We start from the raw sequence: 22,886 nt of genomic DNA on the forward strand, positions 1-22,886 counted from the left end.
ATGGCAGTTAACCAGTGCTACAACTATGCAGTCTGAAAGTTTCTTCCGTCTTTTTCATTAAGTGCAACAAGAAGATTCAGAATCTCTTGTCTGAGTATAGTTTTAAAGCACATGTAAACAAACACTCCTTCAGTCTCAGAGGAAGCATGTCTGAACAACCCCTTGGAAACAAACTTTGTCAAGAAGACTCCATGACAGTTTTATCTTAGGGCCGTTGTAAGTTGGGAGCACATAGCAACAACAGAGAAACTCTGATGAAGAATTGAATCTATAAGGAAAAATTTCAGTACTGTGGAACTATAATTCGGAGCTGTGCGATCTCCCAACAAAAGTAGAAATGACCAAAACACCATTTTTGGTTTTGGAAAAAAAATCTTATTTTTTAATCAAGGGTGCGTGTCTAGGTGGGACTTTGCTTTGTTTTGAATGAGAATTGCTACTCCTGGAAGCTTATAAAATTAGCTGTTCTGCTTTTCTTCATGATTTTCTTTCAGTCTGAGGATATATAGTCTGCATGTTGGACAGTCCCCATTTTGGAATAAAAGGTTGCTAGTGTTATTTCTGATGCCACCTCAAGATTGTTCACAAATGCACCTGAGTCTTTTTTTTTAAAGACTGTCACTTTCTGTAAGGTTTATAGACCTTTTGTTTCTTCCTCGCCCCCTGCTAAGTAATTTATTTTCATGTTTGGACAAAAACAAGTGCCATGACTCAAGCTCTAGTGTCTTTGGAGCTTAGTCATTGTCAATCACATAAGAAAATCTACAATCTGCTCCCATATTGAAATGAAATGCTGCAGAGAGCAAGGCACACGTGTCCAAGGCTGAGTCATGCTCAGCTGTTCACCAGAGCGCAGTGCTGCTAAACAATTAATTTTATGTGATAAAGTAAAGACTGCTTTATCTTTCTGGTTGCTGTTTTGATTTGTTAAAGTTTTATCATGGAAATTGGCCTGCTGCCAAATCAAAAAAGCAGTCTTCTCTTTTGTTCTTACCACCCAAGCCAAAGCTTAACATATATGTGAGGCTAGTTTGGGTTGGAAGATTTGTGAATGACAGCAGTTTTCAGAATAGCAAATGCTAGACAATAAACCGTTAGAGTAAGAAAAAAGGCCCTTTGCTTTGAGCTTGAAAATAGATAATTCCTGAGAAAGACAAACAAAAGTCCAGCTACTAAATATTGGATTTGGCCAACATAGTATGATGTATCTTCAACATCACAGTACTGATTGGACCACCTATCTATTTGTGTAACTATTGGCATTTTAGTGCTTTAACTGTGTAAAATAAAAGAAGCCAAATCATTGAGACTCCCTACTCCTCAACGACACAGGGTTTAACTGTCTGTAGTGTACAAAGGATAGCTGTATGTATTTCAGAATCCAGTTTTGGTGTTTCTGTAAAGGTGAATTTATGCGTATGCCTGAGCAGACTCATAATTTGAAGAATGAAGATGCAGGCTAAAGGGAAATGATCTCTTCAGCATGTTTATTTGTGGAATGACCTATGTGCAGTAAATGTATTTCTCTGAGGAGATATTTAACATTCTGCCACTGTTATCACTCAGTGATTACTGGCAAAATTCACCTAGCTCAAGTGATTCTGTTTAAATGTTAAGCCGCAATACTAAATTGTATGGGTGAAGTGAGGGGGTATCCAAGTTTTCAATTAAATTGCCAGTCTGCTGAATGATCTTTCAGGCGAAGAAAAGGTAAGTGGTACTATACAAAGCAGTTTAATGGCAAGGCAGATATTGGGAAATATATCTTGCAGGTTTTTTGTTGTAAATTAACTTCAGAAGTCTAACCAGGCTTATTTCATAGTAAATCATGACAGAATTTTCTCATAAGTATTTACAAGTTTTGCTGCTTTTGTGGTAACAACATCTAAGTTCTGAAAGTTTTGAAATGTGTGAGGATAATTCGCATATGGTATCTGCTGCTTCAAATCTTGGCTTCAACTCATTCATAATAAAATCCAACACTGAGTAAACTATGGACATTCTGAAATCGTGTTCAGATTCTGCAGAGGTTTTTCAGTTTTCAGAAAATTGAGGTTGAATTCCTACTGGTTCAGCAACTACCTTAGTTTCTTGAGCAACACTTTCCCATGAGTCACATAAGTGCTGCATCTCTTGCACTAAGTCTCTTATAAGTGCAAACTTGACATTCCTTTACTTTGTATGATGATGCTCTTGTCAATATTTGCTATTATTTTGTGCCCAAACACTGTCATTACCAGAAATTTATGAGGCATGAAATATTTTTTAAGGCCTTTAATGGTGTTCTATACTGAAGGGGTTAATTTTGTAGTTATCTCTCCAAGAATGACATCTAAAATATCAGGTATGTGATAATGTTTAACAATCATGCACTTGAATAAAGCTGCTTTTGTCTTCTGTTCATTTCACTTAGTTGGCCAACCCACCACATTGCCCCCCCCCCCATCCTGGGGCATCAGTTTCTAGAGATGTTTTTCAGGAATTATGTGGGCCATGGGGGTGGAGATCAATAGGCAGGGGCTAGAAACCATGTCAAAAACTCTGTATTCTGGACCAAGACCCAGAAATCATTGCTTTGACTTCTCAAATATTCGTAGTTACCTTAGATATATTATCTTTATGCACACTTCTGAATACTTAAAATACCTACTTTCCTCCTTAAAAGCTTGTTCAGCTTGTTGCTTAGATACCACAGAGATAAGCACCTTAAAATACTCATTACAGAGAGTTTGACACTGGAAAATATCTTTGGACTGTTTACTCCCAGAAATGTTTCCTGAGATGAGATAACCCAAAGGCATTTTCCAAATTCCCCTGGAATACAGGTATAAGTTGACCCTTTTTTGTAAAGGGCAACTAATTGCTTCAAATCTATGAAACTTGGTCCAGCTTGCTTGTTAGATGTAATCTAAACTGATCCCTGACAAGGAAAATTCTAGAAACTCTGGTACTCGTTTCTCCAAGTGTTGTATTGCAATATGTTAATATCCCCAAATAAAAGATAACCATAAGTTAATAAATATAAAATCCAGCTGCCTCTTGTTGGCAGCGTTGTGATAAACTGTAGATAGACTAAAGGGCCCGTATTGGGGTCAGGGAAGCTGGTTTGAACAAAGAGTGGCTGATTGCAAACTTGTCAGATTTAATTTGGTAGGTGGAGATGCTGTTAAGAGAAGCCTATGATATATGTGGCAAATTGCATACACCTGGAATGTTGAGCCCTGAAATGTATTTTCTAACATTAGAACTGAATGGAACTAACTGAATGGAACTTACATTCCCACATAACTTTCTTTTACACTTTCAGGAGTTGTGTGGTTTTGTCATTGCTATTTATTGGAGTGAGCCTGGGAAAATCACAAGAAGGGAAAGGTAAGCCTCTTCTGGACAAATCATGCCAAGAAAACCCCATGATAGGTTTGCCCTATGGTTGTCATAAGTTGGAAACAATTTGAAGGCACACAATTACAATACATTGTCCTGAAGTCAGAAATCCTTGTAGGAATACTATAAATCAAGTACCAGCCTGCATGTTGCCAATTTCAATGTTGGTTGTCATCCAAATCTTACCTGCCCCCCCCCTCCCCCGATAAGCCTAAATGTATACCTCACAGGCTATATGTGGTCTGTGACAATGTTTGGCTTGGAAGAGCTTCCCCCTCTTTTCTCAGAGTTGGTGGCATACAGTGCAAATATAGGCACCTTAAAAAAATATCTTAAGTAACTGAGTTTAGGCTATGGGCCACATGCTTACTACAACTTTAGCAAACACATGCCATGAAAAATTATATAGCAAACACAATTCTATCTATGTATTGACCTTTCAGCTTTTCTTTCTCTCTCATCTATTTCATTTATATGCTGACTTTCTCTCCAAGTGGGTGTCACAACTCACTCTCTGAATCGGGAAGATTCAGATGAAGAGGAGAAAGCAGATTGTCAGAAATCTGCAGCTCCTAGTAGTCACTCCAAGTCCAAGGAGTTGTGGACACTGAATACCCTTTACCATAATTCATTGAGCAATGAAGAGACAAACAGATATTACATTGTTCCTGGTGATTGTGAAGTTGGAGACACTGAAGTTGGGTACATGCCAATTAAGCACAGTTTTGGAACTACTATTATAAATCTTCCAGCCATTCGCTAGCAACTTTGTTGCTTTCCTTCCTTTTTGTTAATGGGAATACTATTAAGGGGTTTATTATTTTTTTTACCTTGGACTGACTACTGTTTATGACTCTGTTTTACTTCATTCTGACAATGTTTATCTGGATGGCTGACTTGCTGAACATCTTCTGAACTGGCCCATGAGCATTCTATTGCTTCTCCCATTTAAACATCTAAACTTTTCTTTTGTAAAGCAAAAGTAAAACAACTGCATCACGATTCAACATCCCTTGGTTTTTTTTAAAAAGGCTGAAAATCTGGTGGTATGCCTTTAACTACAGTTGGTGGATGTCAGGGTTCTAATAAAAAAGCCCGTGATGCAAGTGTGCTACCATATGGGAGGCAAAACAAAACAAAACAAATAAACACCCCCAAAGATAAATATTAGATCATGGCCAGGATACTATGAAAATATATTCCCCAGGATTGATGTTCTTGTCATCCAATCTCGTGAGATTTACTGAAAGCAATCAGAATACATGTTAGAGTTGAATAAACATTTTGAACAATGAACTGCTGTCCCAGGAATTAGAGTTTGGAGACAGAGACTGTGTGCTGATGATATAGTTAAAGAGAGCCTTGTGATTTGGGAGTCAGAGTTAGGCTTTTGGGTACATGCCAAAAAACAACTAGTTGCAGGTTAGGCTAGTCAATCTACCTCTGTGGAAAAAATCCCTTAATCAAGGGGGTGCTACTGAAAAAACTCTTTCCTGTGCCTTTGCAGATTCCTGCAGATCAAGAATTCTGATGATGATCACTTCTGGAAGAAAGAGGCAGTCCTTAAGATATCCTGGAACAAAGGCATTGGGGCTTGAATAGGTATGAAAGAGCATCTTGAACCACAAATAAACAGGAAACCTCTGCAGGAAGAACAGGGTGTAAATGATGTTATCTGAATAACAAGTAACTGAAAGCAGACTGAACTTATCATGTTTTCTAGATAGTCTTCAGGGTCAATCCTAGACACTAACTAGGTGGGGGAGCTGCCCTTGAAGTGACGGATGACCACAGGCAATTGATAAGAGTAATCTAATCTAGAGGTGACTAAGGGTCCTATCACACTGCACAATGGTAGCGTTATATTCCATGACAACATCCTATGGAATCCTGGGGTTTGAGGTTTGATGAGGCACTAGAGTCTGGCTGAGAATTATACTAGGAGCCATACATTTGAGAGGCCCATGTTGTTGGTGGCCTAGGGGATAAAAGCCTTGTGATTTGAAGGCTGGCTTGCTGACCTGAAGGCTGCCAAGTTTGAATCCCACCCGGGGAGAGCGCTGATGAGCTCCCTCTATCAGCTCCAGCTCCATGCGAGGACATGAGAGAAGCCTCCCACAAGGATGGTAAAACATCAAAACATCCGGGCGTCCCCTGGGCAACGTCCTTGCAGATGGCCAATTCTCTCAGTCCAGAAGCAACCCCGGTTGTTCCTGACATGAAAAAAAAATGCTTTTCCTTCAAAATAAAAATGGCAAGCTTAAACTGCTTTACAAAAAGCAAATGTAATATAAAATAGAGTTTGGCCCTTTAACATTTTTTCTTCAAGAAGTACAGGGCTGAAGGAGTGTGTTGCTTACCTCTGGAGATGTCGTATATGCTAGACATAGATGCCCATGATACTTCTACAGTTTGGCCTCACTCAGCTCTCTCAGTTACAAAGAGGTGTTTTCTGGGGGAAGGACTGTCATTTTTTGACAATCTGTTTAGCACATTGTTTCTGGAACAATAAGTACTGTATTGTAACAACTGATTTAGGTGTTGTCGAAGGCTTTCATGGCTGGAATCACTGGGTTGTTGTGAGTTTTAGGTGTAAGAAAGAACTCTTGTCTGCTTGAGGTAAGTGTGAATGTTGCTCAAGCAGACAAGAGGTATTTTCCCCACCCTGGATATTCCACAGATATATAAACCTCTGAGGATGCCTGCCATAGATGTGGGTGAAATGTCAGGAGAGAATGCTTCTGGAACATGGCCATACAGCCTGGATAATTCACAATAACCCAACTGATTTAGGACTCGTATTCCTGGCTGGGCAATTCTAGTTGAACTGATACAGGAGTACTAGATAGATGAACCCTCTACGCATAACACACATTAAATAAAGCAAATTCAAATTTACTTTGCCATGCTTTACTGACTAGGTAAAAGGTAAAGGTTTTCCCCTGACGTTAAGTCCAGTCGTGACCGACTCTGGGGGTTGGTGCTCATTTCCATTTCTAGGCCGAAGAGCTGGCGTTGTCCATAGACACCTCCAAGGTCATGTGGCCGGCATGACTGCATGGAGCGCTGTTACCTTCCCGCCAGAGCGGTACCTATTGATCTACTCATATTTGCATGTTTTCGAACTGCTAGGTTGGCAGGAGCTGGGGCTAACAGCGGGCACTCATTCCGCTCCCGGGAATTGAACCTGGGACCTTTCGGTCTGCAAGTTCAGCAGCTCAGTGCTTTAACACACTGCACCACCACCAGGGCCCCCCACTTTACTGACTACAATATATAAATTAATCTCCAGAAACAACAGTGCAAAAGCTCCCTAAGAGATTGTGTCTACCCTATTTTGGTTGTAAAAGAGGAGACGCTGCCTCAAAACTTCATAGCTATGAAGGCCAGCCAGGTTATTTCGATAGCCAAGGTAAAACCCACAAAATAAACCTCTTGCCTTCACTGGCAATATATACACACAATAAAAATAAATAAAATAAAATAAAATTCGTGAGCTCTTTCTGATGTTTCAAACTAGTTGTCTCGTTCCATCTAAAAGGAGTGCTTTTTATGGTTCAACACAATATAGAGCAGTGGGTGTCCAGGGATCATGAGCTTTTCAGGAGATGTACCAGCCCCTCCAAATGATATTAGATATGAATGAAAAGACACTCCTAATTAAAAAACAAAAACCAAAACCTTTCATTTCTTGCTTAAGCAAGATATATGTGGCAATTTTTGGAGGAAAATTGCACCCCCTAGAGGCATGAATTTTCTTTAAAAAACCAGGCTTGGATTTTTATTGATTGATTGGTCAATCTTGAAAGCTCTGAGGACAGCAAAATGTGGTTCACAGGTCATATGATTCCCAAATCACATCACTCATATCGGCAGTAGATCAGGATTTTAAAAAACAAACAAACATTGACTGATTGTTCTTGACATTTAGGAATCCAATAATCTTCCCTATTTAGAAGAAAGGGTAATTAAAATTAGCTTCCAAAAATGCTCCAGTGAGCTGTTTTTCAAGAAATGCTCATGTTTTATACATTGTTATGCACCACTTCCCTAGTTACTTTTGAATGAGGGATGGTAGCTATTCAAAGTGTTCTGATGCATTGATTTGATTGATATACGTGCCCTTTCTCATGGAAGTTTTGGGGAGCCAATAGTATCCAGTACATAAAACCACACTATTAAAATCTCAGTTTACACATATTTAACATCAAATTTAAAACTATCTAACATACATTACTAACATGGACAGCAGAATTTGATAAAATACCATTAATGCACAATATTATAATTAAAAATAAGAAGCTATGAGTGAGGAAAGAGAACCAAAGAGGATACATGATATGAGTAAAATCTGCATATGTCAATATATGAAATTAATGCAACTTTAAAAATATTGCTGTGGACAATTTTGGACTTTGGCGTAATCTGGATATGGAATTCCAGATAAAGACAAACACATCCTCTATTAGCTACAGTAGTGTCACACTCGTGACTAAGTAGCAACCATATATATGAAAAAGTTACATAGATTTACTCATCAGTAACAATTTTGTATTGGTGATCACTACTTAATTCTAATTCTGACTTTACTGTCACAACTGGAACTCTCCCCTAAAACTACATTTATGGGGAAAAGAAAACTTGTTCTGCTGGTGACTGAAGCACAGGTGGGTGATGTTTCTGTCAAGTCTGGGGGAGACTGGAGCAAGAGATGTCACTTTGTTTAGTATATTGCACTACTAGCTGATATAGAGTTCTGGCCATTACGTCATACAAATGTTTTAAAAAATGGTCAAAGAATCCAATAAAACATTAAGTAAAATCTGTTTTAAATGTAGTAAAATGTACCTCACCCCTTCTCTAGCTACTGTAGTTAGAAACTGAAGGCCTGTTTAAATGAAAGCAGCAGAGAGTGGCCAACCATGAGCTATCTCATATAAGAACACATGGGCTTTTAGATAGGGCTTTATATGTCATAACCAATGATTTGAATTAGAAAGGGACTGGTAGCCAATGAAGATGATTCAAGGTTATTATAAGCTAGCAGGCACTGTGAAGACTAGTAGTTTAATATAATGATTGTTGGGACAGAAGTTTGGTGGAAAGCCCAAAAGATGAGAACTATTGAAATAAAGGGCTGTTTTCTCATAGCTCTTCAAACCAAGAATTGCCTTTTCTAGAATAAGACACATGTCACACTTTAGATGTTCAGTCATGTACTTATCAATAGTAACCAAGGGTATTTTTTTGTAAAATACACTATATAACAGAAATGAGAAACAGGGACAAGCCTTCCCCTTCCCTCTCTCCATGGTTTACATTGCTTCTCTAACCGGTCCAGACAGTGAAGGATAGTTGAAAATAATAGAGAAGAAATCAGGGAAGACTTGAAATGGGATTAAAGGAAACAGGCATATGTGGGTCTATGAACATGGTTAGACTGAGTCAATTGGGACTAACTCAGAAATAAACTTATTGCATAACACTGATCATAATACTTCTTGCTGATTGTAATGTGCTGCATTGCAACATAAGCATAACACACACTACACAGCATGATGCAGCCTTGGGTTAGTTTCATCTACTTTTATAAGAATTTAATATAATCATTTATGTTCTGTGACTGAACATATTTTAATGATGCAAAAGAAGTTCTATATAATTGCTCTGTCTCTGTGTTATAAAGAAACTGGTAATGTTGTGGTACTGAGCATGCAATCAATCTCAACCATGGTTTTTCACATAAAATAATCCTAGAGGTTTGTTTGTCTTTAATGAGTTCAGCTTGATTTACATTATTGTGGCTGTAAAAGAAACAGCTCGAACTCTCTATCAAGTCATTCTCAACTCAGTAACTTCTCTTTGCACTCCACCCCCTCAAAAAACTAACGGAAATATTATTCAGCTATGCTCAGGTTCTTGGAGGAATGGTCCGCCTTCTCCCCCATGAAGCTGCAGAGGTGAGTTAAGAAGATGGAAGTAGTGCCAAAACTGTGACTATGTGGTGATCTTTAATACAAAACAGTTACAGTTAGGTAACTTTACAAGGCATGACTGAATGAGGTTTGTGTCAGGTTGGGAGGGGTTGGGCCAGGGGAAATTAGTTAGTTAAGTATAATCTGCTATAGGATTCTTGCCAGCTTTTCCAGTTCCTTTTAGAGCATCTAGCAAATATAGTTGGTCCTCCACATTGGCAGTTTAGTTTTTATGGATTTGATTATTTGCAAATATTATTATTATGTTTTGTTACTATTAATCTCTAGGAATCTCTACATCTTCCCTTCTAGTGGAAAACACAACTCTTATGATCAGAAGTTGATATTAGAGCAATGGTTCCCAACCTTTTTTTTGACCAGGGACCACTTTGACCAGTAACCACTCTCCAACATTAGTACCAAAAGGGTTATGAATCAGTTTTTGATCAACTTTAGATTTGGGTTGGTTATTTGGGGAGCTGATTCAGAAAATTGCATTGGATAGACCACATCAGCTCTAGTTTCTGATACAAAACATATGTTATTCAGTAGTCACCATCTGCTTGCACACAGAAAACCATATTTAATAATGTAGAGCTAATGTGGTCTATCCATTGCAGTTTTCTGAATCAGCACCCCAAATAACCCCAGGAACAGGCCTAAAAATAAAGACCAAGGCACCCCACATGGAATGGCTCCACTCAGGGGGAGAGAGGAGGAGGAGAAGCAGCAGTCAGGAGGCTTGTTGTCACGCTATTCATAGTGGAGTATAGGCTGGCTTCTCCCCTGTGCTTTGAGTTAGGTTGTCAGAGTTGTGGAGAGTGGATGAAGGAACGAGCTGTGATATAGAGTTTATTCTGCAAAAAAAATGTATATATATGTATATCTTGTTTAGCAACTGAATTATTTTTTCGTGTCAGGAGCAACTTGAGAAATTGAAAGTCACTTCTGGTGTGAGAGAATTGGCCTTCTGCAAGGACGTTGTCCAAGGAACGCCTGGATTTTTGATGTTTTACTATCCTGTGGGAGGCTTCTCTCATGTCCCTGCATGGGAAGCTGGAGCTGACAGACAGGAACTCACCCTGCTCCTCAGATTCAAATCGCTGACCTTTTGGTCAGCAGTTCTTCTGGCACAAGGGTTTAACCCATTGCATCACTGGGGACTCCCAGTAACTGAAATTAAAAGTGAAATAAGATCAGTGTTTGGACTCTATTCTTACACAGCTAAGTGTCTGCATTGCTCAGGGGAACCTGGAGCCTAGCTGGTTCATGACTTGGGGGCGCTTTTCGTACTCTGCTGAGGTAGAGGATAATATCTGACAGGGAACATATGCCTGTTAAAACTATGTCACTATTTGTTAGCTGAGGCCCTTTATCCCATGAAAAAATATTTTCTGTTTACATAGCTAATTACTCTTTAAACAGTAATCCTGTATAGTGACAATTATTTGAGAATGAAAAGAGGAAGCATCTTTATTGTGGTCTGCTGCATTACAGATTTAGAAAGCCTAAAATATTTTCTCAGTCACCCCAACCCAAAATTCCTATCCACGGCTTAGATGGCATCAAGATACACTTAGAAGGACTACAAATGACGATGTAAACAATGTGTAGAATATAAAGTGGAAGGAAAAATACTGATTTATAGAGAAACTGAATATTGAGAAACTTAATGTATGTATATATATATAGATCAATAGGTACCGCTCCGGCGGGAAGGTAACGGCGGTCCATGCAGTCATGCCGGCCACATGACCTTGGAGGTGTCTATGGACAACGCCGGCTCTTCGGTTTAAAAATGGAAATAAGTACCAACCCCCAGAGTCAGACATGACTGGACTTAACATCAGGGGAAACCTTTACCTTTTACCTTTTTGTGTTAAAAATAAAAAATACTGTAAAAAAATCATGCTATAGTATGGCGTGGCACTTTGGGGTTTCAAAAGTCCCGTAGTTTTCCAAGTATCTCTGAGTTACAAATTCCAGGATTCTCTATGATGGAGCTATGAAATTAGAAGTGATATAACACTGAAATAATTAATTGTCTTTAGTCTCTGATCAAAAGGCCATGTCTAGAGATAGATTCCCCATTGAGTTTCATCCCCAATTTGCTCATGTTTGGAGAAGTTACTAAACTCACTGTTCACCTTTGGTTTATCTATAGTGCTCTATCTTACTGAAAACAAAACTCAGTATTCTGTTCTGACAATGTGTTAAGTAGCTAGTTACAATTTGGGATGGAACAATAACTTATGATTAGCCCCATCCCTTTCAGCAAGTGTGCCACTGTCCAGCTGCAAACCCTCTCACTTTGCCCATTAGTGCTGTCATAGGGGAAACTCTGAAGAAGCCACTTTTAACAGGATGTGCCTATAGAGTCTGCTGGACATTCATAAATGTAACCACAGGAATCAAAATACGAGGGCTTTATTTAGATCTTTAAAAGGTTTGTGCTACCAGAGATCTTCCATAAAAAGTGAATAGAAGATTTAGGCCAATCATTCCTAATTTTCAGTACTTCAACCCCCTTTAGCTCAAATTGCAAGTGACAGCAGGAAACCCTCTTACCCATTAAGCTTCAATTAGCTTGGATTGTCAGCAATGGCAGACCTATTACATTGAAATGGTTGTCTTTTTGTAAGACAAGCTATTGACTGATCATTATGGCCCCTGTCAAAGGTCTTGTAGCTGCCTCCACTTTGTTTTCTCGACAGGAAAAGAGAACTGGAGATGCCAACCCGTTTGGCTTCTTTGTTCTATTTTGAAAGCATGATGGTAGATCCTACTCAGATTTTAAAAAATGATACCATCTTATGAGGAAACAACACCATGCTGAAAATATCTTGAGGAAAAATGACTATGGTGTAAAAATGTGTGTGTGTGTCAGTCAAATTGGGGATGATGGGGGTGAGGCCATTGCTCCCAAATATGAATCCCTACACACTTCAGTGCCCATATTTTTAGCATTGCATGGAGTGAATGAATGAACATTGCTTACACTTAGAAACCTCACATTCCCTGTGTCCCCTTGTTAAGTGATTTCAGCTCCTCTAAAATTGTGGGTTTGCGCATCCCAGCATGTCTAGCTTTCCAGAAGGCCAAATCAGACACAGATGGGTAGAAGGCAAAAGCAGAGATTTATTCTCAATGGCCAAAGAGTATGTATGTTATTCCTCTTGACTCTATTTTTATCTACCTTCTTCCCATGGGGACTAACAACCACACATTTTGGCCCCCATTCAAAACAAAGTGCATACATTTTAAAAAAACAATTAAATAGTACTTTGTGGGTTAGGTCAAAATACAATTAAAATATAATAAATACATTTAAAATGCACTTTAAAACACCCCCAAGCCTCCCCCCACATCCTCCCAGCACCATGCCCCTTATCCTTTTCCAAATGAGTGCTGGCAGAGAAAGGTTTTAACCTGCTTGTGGAAGGCAAGCAGGGATGAGGCCATCCTGGTTTCTCCTGGGAAGGAGTTCCACAGCCTATGAACAGCCACCAAAAAGGCTCTACAAACCTGTCTGAAAGCAGAACACCCACTTCTTGGGATAAATTTATTTATATCTTACCTATATCTAGCTTTCCAAGGAAGCTTACAAGAGGATACAGACAAATGTAAAAAGCATGCAAGAATCTGATTAAATACATAAAAGCATCTCACTTCTCTTCTGTTTTCATTTGTTTTAAATGCATTTTTCTCCATATGGAAAAAAAAACTCAAAACAAATTAAAACATCAATAGAATTCTAAAAGAAAAACAAATCTTTCTAGGTTCATTCAATTAAAGTGCAGATAGGTGGGTAAAAAGACTTGTAATCTATTCCTGAAATTGACAAGAATGAAGGCAAATACTATGCTGTATTGCCAATACACCTATATTATTAATGCTGCAGAAATTATTTTGTATATTACCCATCAACAGATTTGCAGAAGAAGAAGCTGTGTGAGTACTGATAACTGTGCCCTGCAGTTGTATATATCGATCCTCACTTAGGACCTCATCTCATGAGTGGTGGGAAAGCAGGGATAAGAAGAGGGAACCATCTTACCCTGTTTTTGCCCATCTTTTCCTGCTTTCCAGGATGGCCAGCCATCCCATGTCCTTTCTGTGCATTTTTCCGCCTTCTCTGTGGCTTCTGCAGTTGGGAGCCAAGTAGAACATATCTCCCAAAACTGGAGTCTTCATTTCCCTGTGCTGACCCCATAGAGTCCTATTGAGTCCCATTGAAAGTGGCCATGTGTCATGTGTTGGCCTCTATGGAACACTGTGGTGGCGGTGAAAGAAAACAGAGAGAAAATGGTCTCAAGTCAGCATGGGATGAAGTCATTAATGTGAAATTATTAGAACTAGCTTTGCTAGAATGTTCTGTTAAAAAATCATTACAGCTCCTAATACTAAGGTTTTCATTATCAATATGTTGGTATAAAAGGAGTGTTGTATCTTCTTTACCAAATTGATACTGTTGGTTTAAAAGCTCTATTCTGAGTATATTTGATATATGATGGATTATCTATTGCCAAATCCTACAAATATAAATGAAGATATGGAGAGTTCTGGATGATTGGCTTTGTGCATTTTTGGCAGCATATAAAAACATACAGCACTGGGATTTGAATTTATAAGATCAGCTATTCATTTTTAAAGAAGTCCCTTCTTAGGTTTTGTATAGTTTGAATGATGCGATCATTAAGTGCTGTGGTGAAGTCTTTGTCCAAAGGTTTCTGTGTTTTCTCATATTTCAATTTTCTTTGGCCTTCTGTTATGTAGTCTGTAGTGTTCAGTATAACAACATCTCCCCCTTTGTCAGCAGGCTTTTTGACACTATCTGTTTATGCCTGGCAGTTCTTTAGGTTTATTCTTTCTTCTTTAGGTTGTAATAAGTAGACACCTAGGATCTACTGGGGAGGGCCTTCTCTCGGTCCCATCCCCATTTTCTTGAATGTATTGGTGGGAATACAGGAGAGGGCCTTTTCGGTGGCTGCTCCAAGGCTGTGGAACTCCCTCACAAGAGAAATCAGAATGGCCCCATCCCTGCTGGCCTTCCGCAAGCAGATCAAGACCTTCCCACAGGATGGTAAAACATCAAACATCTGGGCATCCCCTGGGCAACGTCCTTGCAAATGGCCAATTCTCTCACACTAGAAGCGATTTGCAGTTTCTCAAGTTGCTCCTGACATGAAAAAAAAGTACTCTAGGTTTTGGGCAGAAGTGAAGTGTCTGAATAACAGCTTAATTTAATTTGAGACATTTCTCCTTCAGTAAGGCCTATTGCTGTTCAAAGTTACTCTTATTTCCTATTGTAGTTGAACCTGCTCCCAGTATATAATATTTACCAGTAACTTTTTGACCCTTTTCTGCTTTTTACATTCATTGTTCACCTCATTATTAAGGGGAGAGAAAAATACTTTGCTTCCATGCCCTTTGGGATGGAGATGAATGGCAGAAGGGAAAGAGGATGTCTTTGAGTAAACAGCTGATGTGTGTGTGTGTGTGTGTGTGTGAGAGAGAGAGAGAGAGAGAGAGAGAGAGAGTATTGCACAGTTTTACAGCTCTGTCCAAAGGATCACATTCTCCATTCACTAAAGCTGGAATTGGAAAGGATTCTATATTCATCATATGGTATGTGTGATATGTGGTTTGGTGAGGATACTTGGTAGGATAAAATGTTTTGTTTAAGGGATTGCATACTGCTAGGCTCTAAATATAGTTGCATGCTTGTAATTCCAATAGATAAGACAAGAATGTGTAAGAATGTAACTTTGGAATGTGCTGTATAGTTGTATTATTTTCTGATTTTTGAAAATATGCCCATATATTTAGTACCAGTTAAATGATTAAGAATGGCAATGGTAGGTCAGTGATAAAACAGTAGATGACCTGTTTCCCTCTTTACTGTCTATAATTACCTGGCATGAGAGAACATTTGTCAGAATAGTTTAAGCCTTCAGTGGAGATCAGCCTTCCCTGACCTGGAAACATCTAGACACAATGGACTGTAACTCCCTAAGTGGGAGATATTGTGAACTGCAGTACAACACATCTGGAAGACAGCAGATTGTGGAAAGGGGATGTAAATAGTAGTGTATTAAATTCTATGTGAAGTCTTTATAAAGGCAAGGAGTGTTAAACAGGCCACAATGAAATATCTGCCAATTCAAAGCAGTGACTGGAATGGTCACCTATTTCTATTTGCATGCATGAAATCTTCCATCAAAAATGTCAATAGGATTTACCGGTTGAGTTGGTGACATTCCCAAATGTTTTGGTGTATGGCCAAGAGATCCTCCCATGCTTTGAAAATGAAAGTAGAAGTCAGATCAGATCACAAAAGGACATCATAAAGGGCCAAGTCAAAATGTGGAAGCAGAAAGTAAAAGTGTGAACACATAGCTTCCTACAGCAGCCTGTGTAGAGAGACACAAATTCTGCTTGAATCACAGCGCTTGTGTGGCGCTGTTCAACCAGTAATGAGCCTGGAAACAATAAAGGAAATATTTTAAAAGAATGAAAGCAAATTCAAATTATGTATCTGCAATACTATATAACAAGAGTGAGCAAGCTGAGCTAGCTGTGGTTCTCCACGTTGTCCTAGATTGTAACTTCCATAGACCTAGACAGCACAGCAAGAGTTGGGGCTGCCACCATTACCTTTCTGACCAAGTGCTGTTACTGCCTTCCCAACCAAGCACAACCCAGAAGAGTCCCTCTGGCAAAGTTGCTCGCTCTGAGATCAAGTGGCCAAAGGCTTTGGCCAGAAAGAAGCACTCAGCCATGCAATCGATAGTGAGATTGTAGCCTGCTTGACCCCCACACCATTGATCTCATGGCTGGGCCTGGCTATGGAGAGGCACCACCCTCAAGGGAAGGAAAAGGGTTGTACTGATTTGAATTTGGGCAGGAGAAATTTGTATTTATCAATCAAATTTCAGTGTGGCATTAATGGGAACAATCCAGGACAACTTTGGGACAGAGTATTCCAAATTGCAGCTGAATTATTTTGCTGGTATAGATAGACAATTCCAGAAATTGCTGCAGGTTATGCTGATTGTTCCAGTTTGGCAGGGACAATCCATCTTGTCCCACTTTTTTCAGCTTCTTTTTTATTGTGGAATATATACATACATACATACATGTCAGCTCACTCCAGCCGCTCCCAAATGAAGACAAGAGACTCACTCTGTTACCACTGAGAACTTTACTGTAGGAAACCTTGACACGAAAAAAGCTGAGAGTGCTGATCGGCCCTCCGAGACTCCCTTATATACACTCCCCCCACATTCGAAATAGTAATTCCCGCCTAGAGAAAACTCCCGCCATTCTCCCTGCCAAATACACCAGCCATTTCTCTTCAGGGCTGAGAACCACAGGTGCCTTATCAGTCTGTGATGTCAGCATCCTTGATTTCTGGTGCCAGAGTACAGGCCCTGAAATCAGGGTCCTGACACATACACACACACATACACATAGAGATATACAATCCTGATATTCCACAATCAAAATACAAGTATTTTCCCCAGTCCTGCCTCACTGTATTATTGCTTTGCCATAAGTTTCTTAGTTTTCCTCTGCGAAATATAGGATATGTTTTGTTTCTTCCAGAACACTGACATTTGTCCGAATGTCTTCCCAAAAGATTTGCATGGTTTTTCGAAGGCGATGCTGATGGTATCTTTCCAGAAGTGAAGAGTGACATTTGTAGAAAGTCCATGTTTCACAGGTGTTCAATAGAGTTGGAAGGACAATAGAGTTATAAAGAAAAAATCTTAGTATCACTATGAATGTTGTGATCCTTTAGCACTCTGTGCTTCATTTGAAAAAAAATGCTGTGCTCTCAGAGCTCAGACAGTTGTACTTAGCATTAATAGGGGATTTGGGGAACTTCAGTTTGGGGGTCCTCCTGGACTCAGCCCTGACACTTGATGCTCAGGTGTCGGCGGTGGCTGGGAGGGCCTTCGCACAGTTAAAGCTTGTGCTCTAGCTGCGACCGTACCTTGTGAAGTCTGACTTGGCCATGGTGGTCCATGCCTTAGTCACCTCCAGGTTGGATTACTGCAATGCACTCTATGTGGGGCTGCCTTTGAAGACGGTTTGGAAACTTCAGTTGGTTCAGAGATCAGCAGCCAGATTAATAACAGGAGCTAGTTACAGAGAATGGTCAACTCCTTTGTTTAAACAGTTTCCGGGCCCAATTCAAGGTGCAGGTTATTACCTATAAAGCCTTAAACAGTTCAGGACCTGCCTATCTCCGTGATTGCCTCCTCTCCTACTAACCAACGCGAACCCTAAGATCATCCGGGGAGGCGCTCCTCTCGCTTCTGCCTTTCTCTCAAATGCGGCTGGTGGGGACGAGGGAGAGGGCCTTCTCGGCAGTGGCCACCCGGCTCTGGAACTCTCTCCCTAAGGAGATCAGGTTAGCTCTTTCCCTACCCATTTTCTGCCAGGAATTGAAAATATGGTTGTTCCAGAGTGCGTTTGAATAGGCCCAATAGAGCTGTCATCAGAATACTTCTTTATGTTGTAAAAGCGTATGGCACTTTATCACTGTTACTCATTTCCATGATACAGCGTTTTATGAAACCTGTCCCCACTGGTTTGCTTTTAATTACTCTGATTTTATCTGCTTGGATTTTAATGTATTGTCCATTATTTTATTTTGTGTATCGTTGAAATGTTTTAAGTTTTTGTCAAATATGTTGTGTTGTTGTTTCAGGCTTGTCCCTGTTGTGAGCCGCCCCGAGTCCCTTCGGGGAGATGGGGTTGGATATAAAAATAAAGTTATTATTATTATTCAGTTCAAAAAAGTAATGTTTCACCCTCTATTCAGATGTTGATGTCAACTTTAGTGGAGAGGTGGCAGCCAAAGTAGCAGAAAATGTCATCGTTTTCTCCCATTACCTCATTAAGCAGTATTGCTGGCATAGCAGAGAGATTGGTTGGTGCCTGCTGGTAGAGCACTTTTAATTTTTTTCAATGTTAAGTGAAAGACCATGCTTTTCATATGCTTCTGCAAAGATGTTTAAAATGGCTCTGAACGAGCACAAATTACATTATCATCAGAATTTTGGAGTTCTCTGACAAAAGTTATCATGACCTTACTTTTGGCTTTAGCCTGCAGAGATTAAAGAGCTTGCCACTTGTCTGATATGTGATTTTCATACTGGGGGAAAGCTTCCTGTCAACAAGGTGTAGAATCATAGCAATGAAGACAGAAAATAAGGTTGGGGCAATAATGCATTCCTATTTGATACCTGATTCCAGTTTCAATTGTCACTCTGGAGTCCTTTATGTCCAAAGTGATAATATTGCCATCATGTCATTGTGGAGGAGCTGCCGGCTATTCACAAATTTATTAGGGCATCCAATTTTCAAGAGGATGTCCCAGAGAGCATTGCGATTCATGGTGTTGAAGGCCTTTGAGGGTAGTAAAGTAGTTGACAGAGGAAATCCAAACCTTACTCTCAACCCTGCAGTAGTCCCATTATATAACACTCACAAGCCATAAATGTCATATCCTGCTAGTTCTGGATAGAGTGGGTTCATTGATTCAGTGTGATCTACAGTAGAGTCTCACTTATCCAACATAAACGGGCTGGCAGAACGTTGGATAAGTGAAAATGTTGGATAATAAGGAGGGATTAAGGAAAAACCTATTAAACCTCAAATTACATTATGATTTTACAAATTAAGCATCAAAACATCATGTTTTACAACAAATCGACAGAAAAAGCAGTTCAATACACGGCAACGTTATGTAGTAATTATTGTATTTATGAATTTAGCACCAAAACATCACAATGTATTGAAAACATTTACTGCAAAAACATTGACCACTAAAAATTTACAACAAATAAAGATAGAATTGCATAAAATGAACTTACAGTAACAACATTGTTGGAAGTTAAATCCATAAAAAGTTCAGTCCTTGCTGCCTAGAGAAACAGCTGTGGATCCGGGCGGGAGGCAGACTGCATTGGATAATCCAGAACATTGAATAAGAGAAGGTTGGATAAGTGAGACTGTACTGTACTCTTGTGTTGACTCAATATTCAGTAACTGATTGGATAGGTTTACTCAGTTGGGATTAGCTAACAGGATGCTAGCAAAGCTTGGTGGAAGATTTCATGCAAACAGAGAGAAATAGACATGCACATTTGTGTAGCATTACAGTAATGGCATTACCTACGTGTGTATTCATGGATCAAAAGAGGGTTACCTCATGGTAAAAGACTGACTTATTCATATTTGAATTCTGCTTCTTCACTGGTGGCCATTCACAAGAAAGTGAAATGTTCATGAAACATGAGGTTGAAAGCTACATGTGAATTGGCTCATTGCCATTTGTCGTCAATGTAGGCCTTTTTATTTTTTGAATATCATTATTTTAATTTGGTTAGCTTTTTCAAGAGAAGGGGGCCAGGCATGTGCACGCACACACACACACACACGCACACCCATGTTCTCCATTCCTCTTTTCAGCTTCACAATGGCAACTTTATTGCTTTGTCATACAACTGCCTCAGGGGCTAATCCTCCACACTTGCAAAATCTTCTTAGTCTAACCACCCGAGCACTCCCGAAGCCAAGGTTTTAAAACTCTAAAAATAGTAGGAGGATTTACTCGGCTTGCAGACTGCTGAAATACTTGCACAGTTATTTTTTGGGAGGGAAATTTGCCATTCAATAGAAGATTGTTGATGGAAAAAATTAGCATGGTAGCTTTTTAAATTACTCATCTTGTGGGCTTTGCAGTTTTCTTATGTAACTGAAATAATCCAAGTAGATTGACTTATGAATCTTTAAACACACATACACAGAGACAGAAATGCCACCTAGCCTATTTTACTATGGAGCTTTAGATCACTGACTTCACATTTCTGATAGAGAATCCAGCCATTCAAAAGGATGTCCACAATTAACACATGGTGTTTTATATCTCTCTGTCTTGCTCACACTGTTTTGTGTGTTAGTAGCTTGTTGGTTGGGCTTGGCAGTTGGGAGGTACAGTATCTCTACAGTAGTCTTGCTGGAAACCCTGTGAGACAACCTTTGATATCAAGGTTTCTTAATTTAATCCCATCAAATGGGTTTCTTCCCTCCTAGTTATTTTGTAGAGGTCCCCTAGCTGGGAAGAAACAAGAAACAACCGAGCATAATTGTTTAGTCAATTTCTTTTCTAGAAGCTCTGCTAGCTAAAAAATGGTGAAGATCGAAGATACGAGACATTAAAAGGATGGGTCATGGTATGTGGTAAGTCCAAACATACAGTCAAGTATTTCCACTGAAAGGGAAATACTTGATTTATAAAGATTTATAAAGCTTTGTACTGGCTTCCACCCAAAGTTAGTGTCAAATATTTTACTGAAGCACTGAAATGTAAAAAAAGATTTAGTTATTTCTGTATCTACAGTAGAGTCTCACTTATCCAACATAAATGGGCCGGCAGAACGTTGGATAAGTGAATATGTTGGATAATAAGGAGGGATTAAGGAAAAGCCTATTAAACATCAAATTAGGTTATGATTTTACAAAGTAAGCACCAAAACATCATGTTATACAACAAATTTGACAGAAAAAGTAGTTCAATACGCAGTAATGCTATGTAGTAATTACTGTATTTACGAATTTAGCACCAAAATATCACAATATTTTGAAATCATTGACTACAAAAATGTGTTGGATAATCCAGAACATTGGATAAGCGAATGTTGGATAAGTGAGACTCTACTGTATTTATTCATGCCTTTGCTGAAATTTACTCCCCACCAAAATGGCTCCAGAGGAGTCAGGACGGCCTTTGACAACATATAAAGCAATCCGTAAGACATCTAGTCAACAAAATACAGTTTATTCTTAGAAGTAACCTCACTCCCAAAAGAAACTATCATAGATGAGGGCATTCTCAGTGTCCGTGGAATGCTGATGCCATGCTGGCATGATCACTAGCCAATCTGGTGGGGGATTCTGGGAATTGTGGTTCAAAAAAGTCATGTTTCCACAATCTCTGGGTGGGCATGCACAAAAAATTATGGATTTAAGAATATTATATAGATATATAAGATATTAGAGTAGACCTCTTACTACAGAAGATGGACAATAACCGGTTCCATCCTCTCTCACCCCTAAAGGCTTAGGAGACAAAAGACAGAGCTTTCCCCCCCTCCTTTCCTCCCCTCCTTTCCTCCCATCCTCCTTGATTAGTTGCAAGGCATGGAAGGAGGAAGAAGCAGCCTTCAGAATCATTTAGTTGTGGTGTTGCTGCTGTAGCCGCAGATACATATTGCAGGGAAAGAGCTAGTAGTTAGGCCCCTCCCCAGTGGCACTGAACCAGATTTGATACAGCTGGACAGTGGGGTCTTCCTGCCACTGCCAAGGTAGCTCAGGGAGTCCATGTGCCATCTCTCGGGGGTGGTTTGAATGCGATTTTCCTGCTTTTTGGCAGGGGGTTGGACTGGATGGCCCATGAGGTCTCTTCCAAATCTATGATTCTATGATTCTGTGTTGGAACACAAAGCAGACTGGAACTGGTGTCCTGTACGCCAGTTCTAGCCTGCTTTATTTGACTGTCTATAGAAGCACCCTCAGTTCAGATTCAGGGTCTTAATTGAAACTAATGGGATTCAGGTTGATCTGATGTGAATCAGGTCCAGATTTGAATCAGCCTCCATAAAGATTCTGGAGCTGATATGCATATTTATATAAGAACATATTTTATGTTCTTATGATGTTATTAGTTAGCACCCCTTGCCAGCAGCCCTTGCCAGTCTAGCTAATGGTGAGTTGTAATCTAACAATATTTAGAAATTTGCATTTGCCCATCCCTGATTTAGCATCTCCAGAAGTGTGTGTAGCATCCACTCACTGCATCTTTTCATAGATGCATCTTTTATTTTTAAAAAAATCATGCATGATTTCCTTCACAGTTAATTCCTCTTATTTCAGACTTTCCCCTTTGGATATCCACAATACATTGCATGCAGGGTAGCAGAATGTCAAGTTGCTTTTGGCGGCATAAAGAGAAGGTTTAGAGGCAGTCACTAGGAAATAAATATTCTCCAGTGAGAACGGTAGTGCCAGAATGACTGCTTGGTCACATCACCTCCTGCAGTGTGGTGGTATTACCATCTGGCCAACAATATATTATAAAATCTCTGTAGCCCTGTTTGCCACTTGGTTTTCTTACAGCTGCCTAGGAGTGTCTATCTAGAAATGCATAGGAAGAAATTAAGCGATTGCCTGAGGAAAGGGACACTGTACAAACAGCTGCTGAGTTAGTGCTACATTACTGGCTCATAAAACTTGTAGGTTATTAATTTCAACAGGATTTAAGCATGATTACTTTAGGCATATATATTGTTATGATGTGTTGCTTCATAGACTACATCTTCTAAGTGGGGCTGGGGATCAAACTGAAATAAGCAATGCCAGCTTCTACTGCTGATATCTGAAATGAAGCAGCACAGAATATAGGACCTACTGAAATTTGATATTTATTGAGAGAAATAGTTGGAGGTAGTCACA

General features: G+C 39.5%; 1 long non-coding RNA gene across 1 annotated transcript in view; it reads left to right on the plus strand.

The window, feature by feature from the left end:
• Positions 1-2,606: 2,606 nt before the first annotated feature.
• Positions 2,607-22,886, plus strand: part of LOC134299579 (uncharacterized) — a 79,554-nt gene continuing 59,274 nt past the window's right edge. The window contains exons 1-2 of the long non-coding RNA XR_010006783.1: positions 2,607-3,372; positions 4,892-4,986. This is a non-coding gene — a long non-coding RNA (uncharacterized LOC134299579). The remainder of the gene's footprint in view (positions 3,373-4,891; positions 4,987-22,886) is intronic.

The sequence above is a fragment of the Anolis carolinensis genome, chromosome 5 (genome assembly GCF_035594765.1).
Source record: "Anolis carolinensis isolate JA03-04 chromosome 5, rAnoCar3.1.pri, whole genome shotgun sequence".
Taxonomy (NCBI): Eukaryota; Metazoa; Chordata; class Lepidosauria; order Squamata; family Dactyloidae; genus Anolis; species Anolis carolinensis.